The sequence below is a fragment of the Mandrillus leucophaeus genome, unplaced genomic scaffold (assembly GCF_000951045.1).
Source record: "Mandrillus leucophaeus isolate KB7577 unplaced genomic scaffold, Mleu.le_1.0 Scaffold413, whole genome shotgun sequence".
NCBI classification, from domain to species: domain Eukaryota; kingdom Metazoa; phylum Chordata; class Mammalia; order Primates; family Cercopithecidae; genus Mandrillus; species Mandrillus leucophaeus.
The window spans coordinates 1,142,938-1,163,921 of record NW_012104399.1 but is presented as its reverse complement, the minus strand read 5'-3'; positions in this window follow the sequence as shown (position 1 = coordinate 1,163,921).

Below are 20,984 nucleotides of genomic sequence, written 5' to 3'. Positions count from 1 at the left end.
TACCACTTTCTACATTCTCATCTTCTTAGCACTTTCTAAAGCATTTGACACTGCTGACCTCTCCCTGCTCCTCGGCCTCTCGCCTGCCTCAGCTCACGCGATCCCACACTATACTGTTCTCTCTGCCCTGTCAGTGTTCTTCAGCCTCCCTCCCTGGTTTGTCTTCATCTTCCCACATCCTACATGTTGGCAGCCCTCCAAGATTCTGCCTTTTGGCCACTAGTTTCCTTTGGGATTCTCATCTGCATTCACAGCTTCAACTGTCAGCTCTTAAGAGGTCCCTCAGGACTACATCTTCAATCGCAACCACAATCCTAACTCTGTTCCCAGAGTTCCATACGCCTACTAAACATTCCTATCTGAAATTCCTCGAAGTCAGAATACCTCAAATAAAACTTATTTTCTCCTTCGATGAGTCAGTCCTCTTCTTATTTTTTGAATTCCATTAATGGCACCACCATTAATGGAATCATCTGCAACTTCTTTCATTGTCTCTGTCCTTTGCTTTCCAAACCAATCCGTTTTCAACCTTTGTACATTTCCTTTGCATCTTGCCTCTGTATGTTCTGTCCTGTTGATACTTTTCACTGTTCTGGTTCCATCTTTATCTCTCCTTCCTCGACTCTTTGTGTAGCCTCAAAAATGTCTTCAGCTTCTCTCCAATCCATCCTTTATTTAGCTTTCCAAAACTCTAGTGGCTTATAATTTTCTGCTTAATAGACTCTAAATTCCCGACTTTGAAATGTGGTACTTAATTCTCCACCAAAAGTGGACTTTTCACTTTTTTTTTTTAGTACATCTTTTGTTTGAGTACCTTCATATATTTTTAAATACTCTTCTATTCACCTTTTGTCCAGTTCCACCTGGCAAAATCTTACTTTTTATGCCCAATTTAAAGAACACATCTTCTAGTAAGTCCTCTATGACTAATCTCAGTCCAAAGAAATCTCTCCTCCTCTCACCTCTCTAACACCTCTACAACATGTTGCTTGCACCTTATTTTTTTTAATTGTATTTCTTTGTGTATAGCTTACTTCCTCAACAAAATTTTAAGTTCTTTAAAAAATAAGGATGACTTCTCTGGTAAATTATGTTATTATTCCCAAATATTCATGGCCTTCCTCATGGGAAAATTATCCTTGTCTGCCCTCCAAGGCAGGCATGGCTACATTTGTGACAACAAAATATGAGCAGAAGTGATGGATGCCTCTTTTTTTTTTTTTTTTTTGTTGTTGTTGTTGTTGTTGTTGGAGTCTCGCTTTGTCGTGCAGGCTAGAGGGTGGTAGCACGATCTCAGCTCACTGCAACCTCCGCCTCCTGGGTTCAAGCAATTCTGCTGCCTCAAGCTCCCAAGTAGCTGAGATACAGGCACCTGCTACCATGCCTGGTTAATTTTTGTATTTTTAGTAGAGACAGGGTTTCACCATGTTGGCCAGGATGGTCTCGGGCTCCTGAGCTCAGGTGATCCGCCTGCCTATGCCTCCGAAAGTGTTGGGATTACAGGCGTGAGCCACCATGCCCAGCCAATGAATGCCACTTCTGATCTGTCATGTGTATCTGCCATCGCTCTTGTCCCCTAACACAATAAAATTCCAGCTAATGGCTATTTCTACCCAGATCCCCAAATCCAGAAGATGGGGAGCAGAGATGCACCTAACTCACAATAGACATTAACATAGATGAGAAATAAATCATTGTGTTCTGAACTACTGAAATTTGGGAGTTGTTTGTTACAGCAGCATAATAGCCAAACCTGAAGAAACTTCTTACCTAATTCAACAAATATTCACTCAGTCATTTGTTCCACAACATTGACAACATACTCTGTACCAGCACTGCTTTAAATACCATGGAACAGACAAATATTTGTAAAGCAATTTCTTAGTTCTGAATAGTAAGACATGTTCTCAAGCTGCTGCAATACAAGGCAACATGGCATAAATCTATTGGAGAACTATAAACAAAGAACTACTAAGTTTCCGGAAAGGGAGAGAGAATTTACACTGGAGGGATTAGAAAAGGTGTCGTGGAGGAAGTGTTACTTGTTTCTTCCTCCACACCTAGCACACAGTAGGCTTTAAAGATTTGTTGAATAGGTAAATAAATTATTAATAAAGCAGAAATAAATGAACACCGAATTGTCATCAATAAAGGCTGACATTTCTGTATTAATTCAATCACTTAGTTTGCCACATCAGGACAGGTGAAATGTTCCAGGACAAAAAGAAAATGGGACGTAAGAACCAGTGAGTGAGTGAGTTTGCCTTACCTAGATCCCATGGTGAAAGAAATCTTACTCATAGACCCTAGCATCTTTTAAGTTCCAATTATTTCGGGTTAGTCATGTGGCTTTTCATATGACCCACTGCTTTTGACAGACTGTTTAAACAAATTTATCTTACAATCAGCAACCAACGGCTTCCTATTTTCAGTTTTACCCTTGATGGGAACCATCAAGCCGAATCTTCTGGATCTGTACTTCCGAGTTCACTAGGGCTGGGAGAACTCAGCCCAGGGATCAGCAACGCATGTACAAGTCTCTCCAAAGCAGGCAAGCAGAGTGACCTTAAATAGCCTAGAACAGAATTTTTAGAAAAAAAAAAAAATCTCTCCTTAACTCTGACACAGACTGCTGGGGTGATTCAAGTGATAAATGCCCTTTTCCTGGCTTCATAAATTACAAATTCAGAAACTGGTTAAATAGCTTAATCACGCACCCAATGTTTCAGACAGGAAAATACTCAATACAGGAAGATGGGAGGGCCATAAGTGAACTCGCCCTTTCCACTAATCTAGACTGAGCAGTGGGGCAAAATGTCTATCTGAAGGTCTATCTGAAAAATATCTTTCTGAAGGTCTCTTCAGCTCTGAAGTTCTGTGAGTCTGTGAGACTATGTAGATTCAGAAAGATTTGCCTCTAGGAAGTGGATAGCCTACTCTCATCTGGACATTTTTCCAAATGACAGTGGAATTGGGGACCCTCACTCCTACTCCCCAACCTCTAGGGTTTTCCTAATTAAAAAGGGTAAGTAGGTTTTTGTGAAATGCTGACCCCAGTAGTTACCACAGGGTGACTACAGAAACATATACCTTGGCCTAAGTTCAAGTGCCTTTGCTTCGGTAACGTCGACTGACAATTCTAACAGTGCCAAGTGTCCGGAAACAGGTTCTCTCCTTTGCAAATAGAGACTGTTCTTTAAAGATAAAGTGAGTTTGCCCAGCATGTTGAGTCTGTGATGGAGTCTCCAAGAGGAAATAACTTCATACCCTCCACAGCTCAAACCTGAGCTCAACAACATAGTCATTCCCAGAAGCTGCTTACTGTTTCTGGGCCTTAGGTTTCAGATCTATGTAAGAATAGCTTTTCAAGACAATAATAAGGTTATTTCATGGATATGACAGTGCCCAGGGCCAAGAAAAAATTCACATGAACTCAATGAATGTGAATGAATGTGAGTTCTCTTTCTCTCAGGACTTCCCTACAGCCCATTTCCGTCTTGTCTTGGATACTATTTGATTAACTTTCTGTTGCTTCATCTTTTAGTTGAATATTCCTTTTATCTACGTTTAGTATATCTCACAGTCCACTAAGCAACCATACAGACACACACACACACACACACACACACACACACACTATGAACATTCTAGGAACATTCTAGGGTGAAGAAAAGTGGCAAATCTTTCAGTGTAGAACCATCACCTACATGTAGGCTCATCCACAAAATTTGACATCTCTCATCATCTCCCCAAAATTCCTTTGGCCTATGACAACATTAGCTTTAACATTTCCTAACTATTTACACAGAACTATTTCCTGACTCATTCCCCGTAACTACCCCAGAAGCTCCGAGTCTGGATGCTGGCAGTCTTAGCTTGCCCCAACTCCCTTCTCTACTTCCCAGCCCACACAAATTCCATATCCACCCAATGCTCAGCATGGCATCCTCAGACAAACCACTCTCTCCACTGCCCACTCTCAGAACTCCCAAGGGTAACAATCATCATCTCTCTTACAGTTGAATGGAAAGGGGTTTCATACCCTTCTTTTTCACTTTGTCTCTGTATTTCAATATTTTCAGACATAACACTGACTGTATGCTCTACAACTAACTAACCTTCAGTTTACAGAAGAGGAAACTAAAGGACAGGAAGTTGGCTGATTCCTACAATGCCCAGAAATTACAGCAAAGGTCAATCTCAGGACTGAGTTCCCTGTTTTTTCTCACTCGTATTCTTTAAGTTGATACCTGGGCCCCTGGTGCAGGGTGGGCTCTTCATAAACCTTTATTGAATAAGTGTTCAATAAATCAATACTCAGTTTTCTCCACTGTAAAGCAAGGGTGACACTATTCGTTTCTGATATAGGTCCAACCTTAGAGAATATCTTTTCTTCTCTAACAATGTTGTCTTCAGGATTAAGTGGTGGACTTTTAGGAGTACGGATGTCTGTGTTTAGTTCTGCTGCTTTGGCTTGATAAGACTTGATAATGTGTACACAATACACACACACACACACAATGATATAACTTGCAGATATTTCATAAGCAGAGACAGAAAATAACAAAGAAAAAGTTTGTGAGAGTCTCAGTCTATGAGGAGACAGAGGAAGGAAAATGATCACACTGAGGAACAGCACCGAAGTGCTATAATTTATTATGTGCTTTCATAAACCTTAGCTCATTCAAACCTCACAAACCTTATGGGAATGGTAGGGCAAATATTGTCATCTCCATTTCCTTTGAAAAACTGAAAGTTCTAAGGATTTGAGTGAATTTCCCCAGGTTACAAACTTGACAAGTGGTGGGACCAAAACTAGAGCCCAGGTCTTCTCTTTCTAGATGAGAATTAGTCACTCTTCTGCTATCAATCATCAGTTAGTTATAAGGCATTTAACCTTCCATGCCAAGGATGGCTTTTTTTTTAATGGCATATTCTATCTTCCCACTTAAAACCCCTGAGGGCAGAACTATGTCACATTCCTATCTGATTCCCTGTATCTAACCACAGTTTCTATCACAGGATTGAACTTCAATAATACTTAATAACAATAAAATTTTTTGATAGATAAAAATAACATTTTTAAGAAACGGTAGCTGCATTTAGCAAGCTGGCTTTCCCAGGATATTTTACTGGTTCCCTGGTTGCATTATCCAAGCGAGGATGAAAAGTTGATTTCTTAATGAATGTCCCATCAACTTAGTCTAAGCAAAAATTCTATGAGGGAGATTTGTTTATTTTAAGGAAAACATTTTAACTCTTTCAGAAAATACCTTCTTCTGGTGTCCCTAAAAGATCTCTAATTTGCCAAGTGAATTTAAAAATGTATTTTCTCTTAAACTCTAAGATTAGAAACATTATCCCCCAGCTTTTTTTTTCAACCCTGTTGAAACAGGTTTCTCTGTTACCGTTCAGGGGTTGGTTTCAGCCAGAAAGTTACTTCTCATTTTTAGAATGCAGGGCACGTTTAAATAAGGATCTTCATCATTAATATTTATGAAGTGCTCAAAATGTGCCAGGATTTTTATCCATTATCTCATTTAACTCTTAAATAATTTAACTCAATTAAGATGTTATTATCTCACAGGATCCCTTTGGCATAGGGAATGTTATTATTCTTATAATATAGTTAAGGAGACTGAGTCTTAAAGGCACCATGTGGCTTGCCCAAGGTTACATAGCTAGAAAGTAGCAGAATGAGATTTGATCCTAGGTCTCTCTGAATTTGAGACTTAGCAACTACACCATAAAGTTTCACTCACTATAAATGGTGGCAGATGAACGTCATTGTCAGTGAGGTCATCAGTGGAAGACAGTCCCAGTTTCCCTTTGAATACCTGAAGGATCAAGCTATGGACTGAGATGACAAAAGGCCTAACTCATCCACTTGCTCATCCATACACCCAATCTGTGATTATGGAAGTGTTTTTAACTTCAACATTTTCTGTCTATAGTATGCACAATTAGATTAAAGTTGAGTGTTTGGCAATTTATGCTCAATGTGAACAACCAATCCAAATGCACTAGGCTAAGAAGCAGTATCACAGTAGCACGATAAAATGGAAACAAGAAACACAAGAGAGTCAGAGAGTCATATTCAGAGAGCGTGGGCTTGTTTTTGTTTTTTGTTTGCTTGTTTTAGATAGAACCTGCTGATTAAAAACAGACCCAGATGCACAGGATCTCTGACTAAACAACTGCTGTGTGGTAGCGGGAGGTCCGGGTGGCTCATTCATCACAGCACGGAAAGCACCCTCTCAAGAACATGTAAACGGGATGAAGAGCTCTCCCAGAATGTTACAGCCAACATGTGCCAGCCCTCTTTGTTCTCTGTCTAGGGTCATTTCACTTATAATGACTCATCTTAACCTTTAAGGTTATGGGAAGCGTATGATACATCAGGCAGGAGGTACCCCATTTCTAAGCCTTGAGCCTTCAGTGCAGAGAAGAAATCCTTTCTGGATGACCACACCATGAGTTTGAGAAAGCAGGGCAGAGTCCACAGTTCTGTGTAGATTATTTATTCAAAAAATCCCCAATAACTAACAGAGCAGAAACTGGATTTAGGAATCTAAATTAAAACCTATTTTGATGACCTTTGAGACAGATACTTCAAAACAAAGATTTATTGCAAATGTTAGCTACTTTGCTCCTTGAAATAACATTCATTTACTTCAGATTAAACACTGCTTGCTATTTAGTCTTCACATCTACAGCCATATTTCTGGAATACATTCTCTATTTTTGCCACAGATTTTGGTCTGATTTTCAATGGAAAAGGAATTTAATGGGTCATGTGTCTTTAGAATTCTTTTTGTAGTTTATTCTAAGTTGCTCATATCCCATCTCCTAGTCTGTCTGAACTATTTGCCCACCATAGTGAGTGGTACACAGTTTCAAAACATCTAATCTAGATACTGCTCAATTTAAGGCAGAGATTTCCAGATAAGAAGCCATTTGGTCTTGATATAGGGATCAAGACTATGGCTTTCCTATCAATAACATTATACCCTTCTGCAACAAGCACTAAATCTAACAAGTGACTGAGACATTTAATAAACAATATAATACTGCAACAAATTTATGCTATCTATAACCCACAGAAACAAGATCCATAAAATACCTAGGAAGCTACGGCACAAAGTAAACAATACATGAAAATTTTACTTGAATGTTGGTTCTGCCATTCATCCATTCATTCATGCATTCAGCAAATATTTATTGAATAGCTGCTACATGCCAGCCAATATAATGGTGAACAAAACAGATATATTCCTGCCGTCACAGAAGTTACAATGTAGCAGGCAGGAGGGATAGAGAGAAGTTGAGCAGAAATCATAATACCTTGTAGTAAATGCTATCATATTGGAGGAATTATACTGTGCTAGTGGTACCCCAATGGAAGGACAACACAGTGTGTGTGTCTATGTGTATGTGTGTGTGTGTAGGCTGGTGATCAAAAAGGACTTCTCATTCATGTTTCTGAGTTTTAATTAGATAAATGATATAGGGGTAGTGGTGGGAAGACAAGGAACCAGCATGTACAAAGACCTAAAGATGAAGAGGAACATAGCATTAACTCCACAGTCGTCTAACATTTATAAATGTTTCAATAGTCTTATAACATTTCACTCTTCTTCTCTGTAACAGAGGCAGTGTCACAGCCAAGGCCTTGGGCAAGACTGTGCCTGGAGTTGCTGAAAGCCTTTGCTCATAAAAGTTGTTTTTCTCTGTTTATAATTGTTCAGTGGTTTGAATCTGTCATTTATTGCACCCCCACTTAAGATGTGACCAACTTGCAGACAGGGAGCATAGCTCACTGTATTTCCCAGAACCCAGCGTAGCATTCTGTATATATTGGAAGCTTAAGAAATGTTAGTGCTAAACAAATAGATAAATGGTAAGAAATGGTCAGCAACCAAGCTGGAACTTCCAGAATGTTCAAGGGAGTAGCAATGTTTATTCAACAAGTTTTTTCAGCCAATGTTACTTTCTTAAGTTTCAACTTTAAGAGCTTAGTCACAAAGATTCTCATTAAGTAGTACCTGGGCAATTCAAATAATCACTGCCCCTCTAACTTGAGTTAGTTGACTTGGTTAAGGCCAAAATGTGAAGCCTTAAGTCCCGTGGAAGGTTAGTTCCCTTCACGGAGAGAAAGAAGATCTAGTCATAGTCTCACCCTGAACTCTGGCCGGGCTAAGGGAAATAGCATTGTATAGTTTGTAGACCATACCATGGGCTAGGCACTTACCTAGGGATGTTGACATGAAGATAAATAAGTAGTTCCTGCCCTCTAAGGAGGCTCTGGCACACAGTAGCTTCTCGAGAACTGTTTTCTGAGAAACTGAGTAAATACAGCCTCACATATTTAGGCAAAGCACTTATAAAATATATTACAGTTTTGTTTTTATATGTGGGACTCCTTCCTGGATTGTAGAAATGTTTGTATCCTATGGGTTTTTTGTAGTCTCTGCAAAAAGCTAATTCCTCCTCTGAGGTTAAAGGAATCCTTACCATTGTTTTTGAAGACAGTAAGGGCTGCAGTAGCTGAAGCAGTGGCACTGAAGTGGGGATTTTTCAGCTACTGAAGGGACCTCAGTCCCACTCACATGGAGACTGCAGCATAAGCCTCTGTTCCAATATTACCCGACCCTGGGAACAACTGTTGGAACAAAAGAGTTACTCTGAGAGTCAGCGTGAGCAGTATCCCTAAATAAGTGTAGTCATCCTTTATAAGTAGCAGGTCTCCACTCCTGCCTTTAAATTGTCCAACTCCAATGCTAACAGTCACCAAGGAGAGTGCAGCACAGGCCCTGAAAGGAGCCACCAGGGACATTATGTCATGATGCAGAGGACAAATGCATGCTTTCCCCAAAACCTGGAAAACCAAGTTTATGTATGTCATGTTTATTCAAATACCCTTGAAATAAAGTCTCCCTCGCCTCAGGCAAGGACAGTCTCAGATCGGAAGGAGTGAAGTTCTTTTACCCACCCCAATAATACTGGTCAGAACTCTGGCTTTCGAGTTCCTTGAGTCATGAGCAGGCTGTTCACTTCCAGGGCACTTTCCGCAGGCTTCTTTGGCATGAATTGAGGTCAGGTTATAGCTGTCTCCTGGGTGATAAAAGCTGCTTGGCTTCTCACACTTTTGGATGAATCATTGGAGTTTCCCAGAGAAATGCAGAGGGTACTGCCACCCCTCAGGGAGTGTTAACCTCCCACAGTGATGGAGCAGTGATGAGACTGAAAACATCAGCCAAATGGTGATGCAATAACAGGCTCAAGATGAAACTTTTATTATGGTCTGTACAACTCACATTGATTGGAGAAGGAAAGAAAACAATATAAACAGCAGAATCCCACGACTGAGTTTCACTGTCACAAATATGTTCTTCATCAAATCCCAACCTCCTTCATTCTTTCCTTCTCCAATTCTCCCCTCACCAAATACCTGGAAATATTTTCTGCCTGATTTCTTTCATTTGTTCACTTGACCTTCCATCATTCACTCAGCAAGTATATAATGAGCCCCTGTCATGTAACAGGCACTGGGAATCAGTTCCAGCTTTTCTGCCTATTAGTAATTACATATTTTTTTTTACCAATTACATTTTTTAAGTATGGAGTAGTAAGTACAATAATCAAGTATCAACAAAGCAAGAGGTCAAGGAGTAGAGAACATACATCAAGAACTGTGTTAGAGCAGTCACTGATAATTTCCTAAAAGTAATATATGAGAGTTGAGTTTTGTAGGACATAAAGGGATTTCTGGGCAAATAAGGGCAGTGAGAGGAGTGGAAGGTAAGAGATAGAATTCTAGGGAAAGAAAAAATAGCAGCAGCTCAAAACACTTGTTGATGCTTTAGCCACTAATGTGTTTATATTGTGCTCAGCACTGATCTAAGCTTTTTACCTGTGTTAATTTTTTTTTTTTTTTTTTTTTTTTTTTGAGACAGAGTTTCCCTCTTGTTGCCCAGGCTGGGGTGCAATGATGTGATCTCAGCCCACTGCAACCTCTGCCTCCTGGGTTCAAGTGATTCTCCTGCCTCAGCCTCCCAAGTAGCTGGGACTACAGGTGCCCACCACCACGCCCAGCTAATTTTTCATATTTTTAGTAGAAATGGGGTTTCACCATGTTGGCCAGGCTGGTCTCAAACTCCTGACCTCAGGTGATCCACCCGCTTTGGCCCTTCAAAGTGCTGCGATTACACGCTTGATCCACTGCACCCTGCCTGGGTCAATTTTTTTAATCCATACAAAAATAACATGAGGTAGTCTCCACTATTATTTCCACTGTGGCAACTGATACACAGAGAGACTAAGTAAGTTGGCCGAAGTCATATAGCTAGAAAGTGGCAAAGTCACAATAAGATCCAGAGCTCTTAATCACTACAGGATACAAGTACAGAAAGATATACGCAAAGATCCAGAGATGAAATAGAGAACAGAACTTTCTGGGGAAAAAATGGGAGAGGATATGAATGAGACAAAATAGTCATGGGAGAGCAGCAGACATAAATGATGATGAAGAACTAATGGGCCAGATTATGAGGAACCCATGTACCCTACTAAAGTCTGCCCTTAATTCTGAGGCCAGCTGGGAACTACGAGCAGCTTTATAACCAAGATCAGGCCCATGTTTTAGGAAGATAACTCACAGAAGTGTAGAGAATGGTTTTGAGAGGGCAAATGGTCAGATCAGTTAAGACAGTAATGTTAACTACACACATGAGAAATGAAAAAGAGTCTCTCTTGGTCTATTTTGTGCTGCTATGTGAGAATACCTGAGACTGGATAATTTATAAAGTATAAAAATTTACTTCTCAGAGTTTTGGAGACTGGGAAGTCCAAGATCAAGGGGTCAGCATCTGGTGAGGGCCTTCTTGTTACATCATCCCATGGCAGAAGGGCAAATAGGGGTGGGAGAGAGAGCTGGATGGGGCTGAACTCATCCTTTTATAAGGAATCCATTCCTGTAACAATGGCATTAATCCACTGATAAGGACAGAACCCTCATGGCCTCATTACCTCGGAAAGGTCCCACCTCTTCATACTGTTACAATGGTGGTTATGCTTGTAACATATACTTTTGGGGGAGTCACATTCAAGCCGTAGCAAAGCACAACTAAAGGAGCAGGACCAGGGCTGAGACAAAGGGAGACTACAGGATCTGTTTAGATAATAGAATTTATAGGACTGAAAGGGAAGCTTACTGGAGGTGCAAGCTGATTCAATAAGAGTAGAAGAATCACTTGAACTCAGGAGTTTGAGACCAGTCTGGGCAAAATAGCAAGATCAAAGCAGGCAGATCACTTGAGCTCAGGAGTTTGAGATGAGCATGAGCAACATGGCAAAACTCCATCTCTACTGAAAATACCAAAAATTAGCCAGGCTTGGTGGCACACATCTGTAGTCCCAGCTACTTGTGGGGCTGAGGCAGGAGAATCCCTTGAGCCCACAGGGTGGCTGCAGTGAGCTCTAATGGCACCACTGCACTCCAGCCTTGGCGACAGAGTAAAACCTTGTCTCAAAATCAATAAAAGAAGAATGACTTCCAGGTTTAGGATCAGGTATGTAGCCATGCCATTAACCAGAATGATGAAGGTTAGAGGAGGGCCTGGTATAAGAGAAAGACAGTTTGTTCAGTTTGACAATATTGCATTTGAGATGCCTGTTCCAGTTATCCATTGCTGCATATATACTACTCCAAAATGTAGTAGCTTGGAAGAATAATTCATGATTATTTCTCATGGTTCTGTGAGTGGACCAAGGTCATCTGGACATTCTTGCTTGGGTTCTCTCATGTAGTTTCTGTCAGACGTCAGCTGGGCTACAGTCATCTGAAGGCTCAAGTGGGCTGGTTATCTAAGACAGTTCACTCACATGGGTGGCAGTTGATGCTGTTTATTGGATAAAAGCTCTGCTGGGCTTGTCCACCTGCACGTGGCCTCTCCATGTGGCTTGAGCTTCTCGCAGCAGGATAGTTGGGTTGCAAAAGACAGTATCCCAACAATGCACATTTCAAGAGGCCTAGGCAGAGGCTATAAGGCTTCTAGTGACCTAGCCTTGGAACTCACTGCCACTTTTGCAACATTTTACTGGTTAAGAGAGAGTCACAGGGTCAGCCTGATTCAAGGGCGGGGGACTCCAGAGGGTATAAAGACTAGGAGACACGGTTCATTGGGGACCATCTTTGGAGACTAACATGATGCCTTTGGGACATGCAACTAAGGTGGTTCAATATGTATTTAGATTGGGGATTTGGCTGAAGAGACAATCAATATGTAGGTCATGATTGATGCCATAGACATAGATGAAATCTCCCAGGGAGAATATGTGAAGTGCTACCAGAATAAGATCAGGGAAGACTTCTGAAGCAACAGTATCTGAAGGGAAAGCAATGGAACACTGAGTAGAGATACCAAGAATGTGGGACCATAGAGGCAGAGAAAACCATGAATGACTATGCTTATACAAGCCAAATGGAACATTTCAAGAAAAGGAAATAGTCAATGAGTCAAATGCTGAAGAGAGGCAAAGTCATGTAGGGTCCACAAGGTATTGTCACCAAATTTAACAATTAGTTGATCATGGATAACCTTAGAAGGAACAATTCCAAGGAAAGGGAAAAAGCAAAGGAAAAAAAGTAAGACAAACAAAAAGGGCAGTGAATAGTAGCTAAGAAAGAGAAGGAAAAAACTATGACAAGACACAGTATTGAAGGGGGGGGGTTGTTTTAAGACTCTTGGGGGAGGGCTTTGGGCACAGATTGTCTGTTTGCATGGATTTACATGTTGGCTCTACCAGCTGTGTGACATTGCTTAAGTGATTTCACCTCTCTTAACCTAGATGTTCTCTGAAGAGGTAACATTTAAGTTGATGTCTGAAGAATGAATCAGCCATGCAATGGATTGGAAGAATAATGGTCTTGGCTGGGGTAACAAGGTTATGGGCAAGTTGGGGACACATTTAGCTTGTTAAGGAATAGACTGGAAATGATGACAAGTTGGCAGGTAGGACGGAGTGGAAGATATGGTCATGAGAGCAATATGAGATTGAGCTGGAAGGGAGACGGAAGCCTGATCTTTCCGAGCTTTTACTATGGTGAGATGTCATCCTAATTACAATGGAAGTCACTAGAGAATTGAAAATAGAGGAGGGATATTATTTAACGTATTTCTAAAAGGTCACTCTGTTTTAAAAACAAACACACCTCCCCAGCAATTCTACTCCTAGGTGTTTATTCAAAACAAATGGAAATATATGTTCATGAAATGACTTGTGCAATAATTTCATAGCAGATTTATTCATTATAGCCTCAAACAGGAAACATCCCCAAAATCTACTAATAAAAGAATAGCAAACATACTGAGGAATATTCATAAATGGACTATTACTCAGCAATAAAAAAGAATTAATTTGCTGCTACAGGAAAGAAAATTTTATATGATTCCATTTATATGATATTCTAGAACAGGAGAAATTAATACACAGTGGGAAAAACTTAGAACACTGGTGTCCTCTGGGAACTGTTTGGAATGACAGTAATCTATCTCTGATAAGAGTTAAGGTTAATGGCTGGGCGCAGTGGCCCACGCCTGTAATTCCAGCACTTTGGGAGGCCGAGGCAGATGAGGTCAGCAGTTCAAGACCAGCCTGATCAACATACTGAAACCCCGTCTCTACTAAATACAAAAAATTAGCTGGATGTGGTGGCACATGCCTGTAATCCCAGTTACTTGGGAGGCTAAAGCAGGAAAATCGCTTGAACCAGGGAGATGGAGGTTGCAGTGAGCTGAGATTGAGTCATTGCACTCCAGCCTGGGCAACAAAAGCAAAACTCCATCTCAAAAAAAAAAAAAAAAGTTAGGGTTACACAGTGGTGAAAACTCAAAAAATGTAAGTTTGGTATTCAAATTTTACATTTAAAAAAACATAAATATTGAACTTTAGTTATATGCATGCCAGAGTGTTTACAGGGAATACTACTGATATGTTCAATTCCTTTGAAATACAACAAAATTAAGATGGATTCGTGGATGAATCAAGGGGTAGAAATATGGATGGATGGAAATGTGAGAAAGCAAGTGTAAGTAAAATGCTAATGGCAGAACCTAGCTGGTAGGTACATGAATGTTCATAGTAAAATAATTACAATTTTGCTTTATATTTGAAGATTTCCTTAGTGAAATATTGGTGGAAAAGATTACTCTGACCTCTCTGAGCATAATGGGTTTAGGGGGCAACTAAGAACATTGGAAGGTGAGAGGAGGATATGACATTGACCAAAACGAAAGGTAAAGTCAGTACAAAGAATGACATTAGTGATTATGATGTTGAGAATGGATTTAAAAAGAAATGACCCGATCCTATATTTATGTTGGAGATGCTGTGAGAAACAATTAATATAAAGCCTTTGAACTGGAGCCTTCCCTGAATAATTCGGGCTTAGAGAGAGCTCAGTAAATCCTGTTATCTCATCCTTCCCTCAGGCAACGTCACTTCCAAATCACCTCAGAGAAATGAGAATTTCTTCTCTATTAAATAACTCATTCTCATGTTTAATAACTGCTGCAGTCTCTTGTTTTCTTCAATTGGAAATTGTCTAAATGTAGTGAGAACTCAGATTACTGGCCCAGAATGGAGCTTCTTAAAGTCCTAATACATGGTATGATCATGTTTATGTTTATCTGATATAGTAGAGTCCCTGACAGATCTGCAATGCAATATTTCCAGATAAAAAATTTGGTACACTTTAGACATCTTTGTTAGAATTTTGTGTTTCCCATCAGGTGTAGCACACAGATAGAACCCCTAGATTAACCATGTAGGCAGGAAAATTGGGGGGAAAATGAAAACCTGTCATCTGTGTCATTATTTCAGCACTAAGCCTTCAGGGAGTAGGAGAAGTGTCACTCAGAACATCTCTGCAATTGCCTGAGCTGCACGAGTGTCACCAGCTGCATGATACACTCACTTAGAGCTTGCTGAAACTCTCACCTTTTCTCCCCCATCTATCACCCCTATCCTTTCAGTGGAAGCGGGGTCGGTGTTTGTTCAAACTTAGTAGAAAATAGCAGCAAGCACACGCTCTGTTTCGCTTCTGTTTTTACAGTTAACAGTTAATAGCTTACTTACTTGGCTGCTTGGCAAAGTGCTAGGTGCCAGGCTAAGCACCATGCAGCATCATTTTGATCAACCTTCATAGCAACGGTTCTATGAGGTGGCATCTATTATTATCTACATTTTACAGCTGAAGTGTCTGAGGCTCCAAGGTTAAGTAATTTGCCCAACTAGCAAGTTAGGGAACCGGAGTTCAAAATGAAGTCAGATGGTTAGCAGAGGAAAATCTTCCAACCACCGTGTCCTCGGCATCACTAATGGAACATCAGGAGCCTGGAGGGTGAAGAGGGTTGACGGATTCTCCTGAGCCTTCAGCAGTAGCCATGAAGCTGCGTGCCTTTTGTTCTGCCTCTCAGTGCACTACTGAATTAGCAGCTCCTGCTTTGTATGAATTCAGAGGTTCCCCTTGCAAGGCCTCCTACACAGTCCCTCAAAACCTCCTAACTCCCAGTTTATGCCTTAGTGCTTTTACCGGGCACAAACCTTTGCATCTCTCAATGCAGATGAAACTGAGCACAATTACTCCTTTTAAAAAGTGGAAGTGGCTTAAATTCACACTAAGCTATAGATAACATTTATTGTGATCCATCTAGATTAGATTTAGCCGGCAGCAGAGATTGGAGAGAAAAGGAGAAAGAGCAGCTAGTTCTGTAGAGGTGTGGGGGATGAGGAAGATATTCAGAAATAAGTATGTAAGCCATGAAATCAAACCTAACCTAACAAAATTTTTTTTTTTTTTTTTTTTTTGAGACAGTGTTTTGCTCCTGTTGCCCAGGCTGGAGTGCAGTGGCGCGACCTCAGCTCACTGCAACCTCCGCCCCCCAGGTTCAAGCAATTCTCCTGCCTCAGCCTCCTTGGGATTATAGGCATCCACCACGCCAGACTAATTTTTGGTATATTTTTAGTAGAGATAGGGTTTCACCATGTTGGCCAGGCTGGTCTCGAACTCCTGACCTCAGGTGATCCACCCGCCTCGGCCTCCCAAAGTGCTAGGAGTACAGGCGTGAGCCACCACGCACAGCCAATGTAACAAATTTTTGATTGCCAATCAGCCCATTCCAAAAAGTATTAAAGGTGTTATACACTGGTCCCCAATCTATACTTTCCAGTTTGGAGCCTTGCACTTCTAGTGTAGCACCAAAACCAAAACCAAAACCAAGCTTCCACTTTGCCCCTTGTCCTTCTTGCTGCCATTTATCTGCATTTATATTAAAAAGCTTGTTATTTGGAGAAATCCATCTATTTCTTGGCAAAACTCTATAGCTGGTATAAATCACTGCCTCTCTAGGGCTTTTGCTCTCACCCTGCCCTGCTGTGCACCAAGGAAACAGCAATCTCCCCCATGACATAAAGAACAGAAAGTGCAGATGGGCTGTTTTGCCCCACTTGTCTCTCTCAGACCTCCAAGGAGCTCCACACGGCTGTGAGCTATTTATTCCCAGGAGAGGTTTCAAGAATAAACAGGGAAACAAAAATGAAGAGATTTGCCTAGGGTGAGATGGGAGAATTCTATCATTTATTTAGAATCAGAAAATCAAATTAACTCCAATGAAATATTTTCAAAGGTTTATTTAATGTCTATCTTCCACGTTAAACTGGGGCTGGATTAAGGGGCAATCCAGTCAGACAGCTACTCCAAACATCAGTCTAAAAGGGGAACCAAAAATCACCTACTGTTCAGAACTTCACTAGGATGTGATAAGATGAAAGGAACGTAACCACTTTTAGAATACCGACTGAATGGAAGGAACGTGGTCACCCAATAAAGAACGAAATACCGCCTATATTTAACTGATCCAAACAGATCAGTTAAATTGCTTTCTTAGCGTTGCTGTGTGAAATTTGCAGATTTCGGGCCAGAGCTATTATTGGTCTATACTGGAGAGTAGGGATAGAGAATTCCCATAAAACAAGACTCAGATTCCACTCTCAGTTCGAAGGAATGCCAAAGTATTCCCCTGCACAGGGTAGCCACCAGTCTTGGTGTGGCCCTGATTGGAGAAAGAGCTCCATGTGGACAAGGGCTGTACCTGTTCTGTTCATGACTGCTCATTCAGCATCTAGCTCAGTGCCCAGCCAAAATGCATACCCTAGAGGCGTACCATTGCTCAGCTCCAAAGAGTACCATTTGCGGCATATGCTGCTGCTTTATAAGCCTCACAGGTGGTGTGCTTCATGCAGGCTTGTACACACGGCCCCCCAGATTTGTTGACTGACCTACTGAATGGGTAAACAACATATAGATAGAGGGGAAATAACTTTTTCCCAACAATCTTTCCTCCCTACATCCGCTTCATTGCCTTAATGTAGTCTCTGGCCTTCTTCATTCAAGTTGAGGGGCCAGATGCGTTCTTTCTGCCTCCAGTCTCCTTACCCAGTAAGAGTCATCTCTCTATGGCAGGACGAGACCGTGCCACTTCCTTTCTTCAAAGCCTCTGATGCTTCTCACTGACCATGGAAAGGACAACATTTTTAACATAGAAAATGAGACCCTCTGTGAGTGGCCCCAAATTGCCCTGGCCAGCATCATTTCTAACCACTCCCTCCTTTCTGCTCTGTGCACAGCCATGTCCAGGGGTCATATTCACTATGTGCTTTCTCCCTTGGTGCCTCTGCCCATTCTATTCCTTCCACCACCGATAATGGTCAGGGTCGTGTGGGATGCTCCTTGTCCTAGTCCATTTATGTTGCTATAAATTACCTGAGGCTGGGTGATTTATAAAGAAAGAAAGTTTATTCAGCTCACAGTTCCGCAGGCTGTACAAGAAGCATGGTGCCAACATCTGCTTGGCTTCTGGTGAGAGCCTCATCCTGCTTCCACTCGTGGCAGAAGCTGAAGGGGAGAGGGTGTGCAGAAAACGTGTGGCAAGAGCAGAAGCAAGAGAGCGCAGGGGTTGGAGTGGGGAGATGCTAGGCTCTTTTTAATAACCAGCTCACCTGGGAACTAACACAGCAGAACGCATCCCCACGGGGAGGGCATCAAGCCACTCATGAGGAATCTGTCCCTATGACCCAAACACCTCCCACCAGGCCCCACCACCAACACTGGGGATCAAATTTCAACATGAGATTTGGAAGGGATAAATAACTAAACTATATCACCCTGCTATTGAAATTCATCTGGTGTTTTTATAATGATTACACGGGAGTATGGGATTAGGGGAAGAAGACCTTAGAGGCAAAGTGCCATTCCTTTTGCCTAATATCAAGGATAAATGATATCAACCTGTCTTATCACTGTTCCTATTAACCTTCATCACCTGGCTGAGATAGCGTGTGCTAGTTTTCTCTATGGTAAAGTTATTCTCCTCCCCCAAGCCTCCGCACTGTACTCTTTGGAAGGAGAACACTATTCCAGCTCATACCTAAGGGATGGAAAATCTGTTCCACCTCCTTGAAGAGGGGAGCATCCATATAGATTATCAGATGAGATTTTTAAAACATTTGGTTCTCTTAAATACCTGTTTTTACTCACCTATTCCTAATATCACATTTGTCTTATTATCAGTGGATTGTTTTGACTTTGGGTAGTCATAATTAGGGTAAAAGGTAGATATATCGTTCAGTTTTTAAATTTCTTTTCTGGGGCTTATGCTATCAACCAGAATTACTTGCTACATTTTAAATATATAACTTATCATTTTTATTTATTTCTCCTAATCTTTCTTCCTTTATAACCTTTACAGATAATGCAAACTTCGTATCTATTCTTTAGAAATAAGAGAAACAAAAGTCTTGAAATGTTAATGATTTAGTTTAGCAGAAAATGAAAACTGTCAAGCCATACTCCTTTTGCTTTACATATATCCATCTAAAAAGAAGAAGCAGAGGAATTCTGATCTGTTAGAAAAAAGAATTTATTCTTAAAGTTGTACAAATGCTTTCTGACCATTAAACTACAATTCAGTGCACTTTCAAGAATTTGTTCTTATACTCCTAAAGTCTCTCTCCAGTATGTTATTACTAGAGAATCATGATCTGAGCAGAAAGAGGTGGCTTTCTTCTGTGAGTGCCTGCAATGCATGTTCTCCAGTTAATATGCTTTACCAAATAAAGAATTTGTCATTGCCTGTTGTCAGATTCAGGCAAATTATTCTATTCTTGAATTGGCAAGTCTTTAGGTTAAACATCTCTTGGCAAAGCATACTGTGTTTGTAAGACCTTTCTGTTTGAAAGGCAGAAAAACCCATCACAAAAAAAAAATGTCTTGTTTTTGTCCCCAACAGAAATCAGCTTTAAAAAATGCAGCAAATCACACTCAGCTGGTAACTAGTTCATCACAAGTCGTTCCACTGAATTCAGCTGTCTTTTTTCCCAAGCTAATTTATGTATAGATACAGCCTAAATTTATATCCTTTTAAATGTATAGTAAACTTTTTATCTCTAAGTTCTCCTAATAATTAAACAGCTAGGACACACCTCAAATGACCTGAATTTGATCCCTGGAATCCCCCTAAAAGGGCTTTCCCTGGGGTAGAATTTCCCTAAGGGAAAAAAAAGGAACAAAAGAAATGAACTCAGACTTTATTTTGGAATGTGTGTATTGGTAAGGAAAAGGAACTATTAATCAACGAAGATGTGCCTTAAAGTTGAACTTTCTAAGGCAGACTTGCATAGTACTTAGTAAATTAAAAGCACAAAAAGCCGTGGGCAATAGACTGAGTGAGTGTCACATTAGCCATTTTATTTGGTTTTGAAGTGACAATCTATGAGAGGCAGATCATGTCTGCCTGATGATTTCCCCGCATGTACACAGGTGACACTGGAAGATAACTCAGGCAGACACATGTCTGGCATGTTGAGCCAACACCACCGAAGTACACGAGTGACTACTTATTCATTCTTTCTGCAACAAGAGTCACCCTTGAAAGCCATGCGCCTCTATACATGTTGATGTGAAGTGAAGTGAGAACCACAACCATTACATTTGAAAAACAGCGTGCGAAGTAGGATTTCGTTTTTGGCAAAACAGAAATCTAAAGTATAAATGTCTCTGTATGCCAGAAAAGAGTCTAAAAATATTTATACACTAAATGTTACTGGTTAGTGCTGAATAGTGGGAGTGCGAATTATTTTTAGTTTCCTCTTGTACTTTATTATACTTCATGAATTTCTATAACAATTTTTTAAACATTTTTAAAATATGTAAATCAACATATTTTTTCTCTTTCTTGTTGGGATTTTCTTTCCATTTTGTATTCATACTTCTCTTAACACTCTACAAATGTGACCTTTACTATCATACCCTTCCCTAGTTGCAACCAAGTGGAAAAAAATTTAAATTCCTTGACAAGATATATTGATGATATGATATCTGATGATTCCTAGGATTGACTAGAGGCCACAGGAAAAAAAGGAAAATTCCACTGGTATTTTTTACCTGGAAAAAATTTTAAAGGCCTCTGATGATTTATGTAACAATCTGGGTATACACCAAATTGTTATATTTATAGCATATGTTATCATTGATGGTATCAAACATAGCTTGATGTTTTTCCAAGAGAAAGAGAAGTGTGCAGTGTTTCTTGGTTAATTCACAAAACTAAAAGCTTCAAAATCTCCTGGAACAGATAGAATCTATCCAAGTTCCTTTGGTAGGAATGAGGAGAAGTTTATGCATTTAACAGGCATAAGTTATAAGTTCTCATATTCAAGAGTTTCCAACAGTTTGAGCTTTTTTTTTTTTTGAATTGTTAAATAGGAGGGTTTCTGGCTGCAACACTATAATATGCATTGACTTTGACAATGTATGAGCCAAGGAAAGAACACTGGCAGTCCCAGCAGGAATACGATTTTCACATGCCCTGTGCTGCTTCTCTACACAGAGGCTGTTCTCTGGGTCAAGCACACAGCTACAGGAG